This window comes from Arachis ipaensis, chromosome B08 (assembly GCF_000816755.2).
Source record: "Arachis ipaensis cultivar K30076 chromosome B08, Araip1.1, whole genome shotgun sequence".
Taxonomy (NCBI): Eukaryota; Viridiplantae; Streptophyta; class Magnoliopsida; order Fabales; family Fabaceae; genus Arachis; species Arachis ipaensis.
The window spans coordinates 4,436,730-4,437,559 of NC_029792.2; the positions used below are offsets into that span (position 1 = coordinate 4,436,730).

Consider the following 830-nt stretch of genomic DNA (forward strand, 5'->3'; position numbering starts at 1 on the left):
AGTACAAATACACCTTTCAAATTGATTATCACAAAAGAGAAAAGTCCCAATGATAGGTCACGAACAAATCCAAATTAAAGATTAGGGCACAACGGAAAAGATGAAAGGAATCAGTAAATTAAACAACATTTGTATAAAACTAACCTGGGTCAGAGCAGTTCGGAGGAGGAGTTGATGGTTGAGGTGGACAGCAATCGGGGAGAGGCGGCAACTTCGTTCTTCAATTTTCCTGTGAAGGAGAAAAAGAGGAGATGAGAAGATGGGGGATACGAAGATGAACTCGCAAGCGGCAAATCACTTACCTAGCGGTGGCGAGGCCAGCGGCGACGCGGTGGCTGTTCTTGAAGAAGAATGGTTGAGCGGCTGCAGTGGCTGTTCCAAAGAAGAATGAGAAGATGAGTCACGAGGGTTGATCAAGAAGCCCTGACTTACATTAAGGGTAATTTTGAAATTATAAAATTAGAATGGGGTAATTTAGGTACAAATTATAATTAAAATTTCTGTCCCCGTCTTTAAATTTTTCTGTCTCCAGTGTCCCTACTTTTTGGAGGTACTGAAATACTGAAATTTTGAAGACGGAGACAAAAATTTAAGTTCCAGTCTCTAGCTCAACAAACATAATACTGAGTCTCTGTCTCTCAGTCTTAGTTCCAGTCTCTGCAAACAAATGCTACCTAAGCAACTAACAGCGGAGGAAAGACCCACATAGAAGATAGGCATATACCTATGTACATAGCATCTGGTAAAAACGTTATGTACCACAACTATCATACTTCACAAATTCCTAAAGAGAAGAGGCACTGGTTCAAAGTCTTCTTTATGTTACACGT

General features: G+C 40.5%; 1 long non-coding RNA gene across 1 annotated transcript; it reads right to left on the minus strand.

Moving 5' to 3' along the window:
- On the minus strand, positions 86–514 carry LOC110265607. The gene is made up of 2 exons (XR_002351771.1): positions 303–514; positions 86–229 (listed from the first exon to the last, which is right to left on the minus strand). It is a non-coding gene; the product is annotated as an uncharacterized LOC110265607 (long non-coding RNA).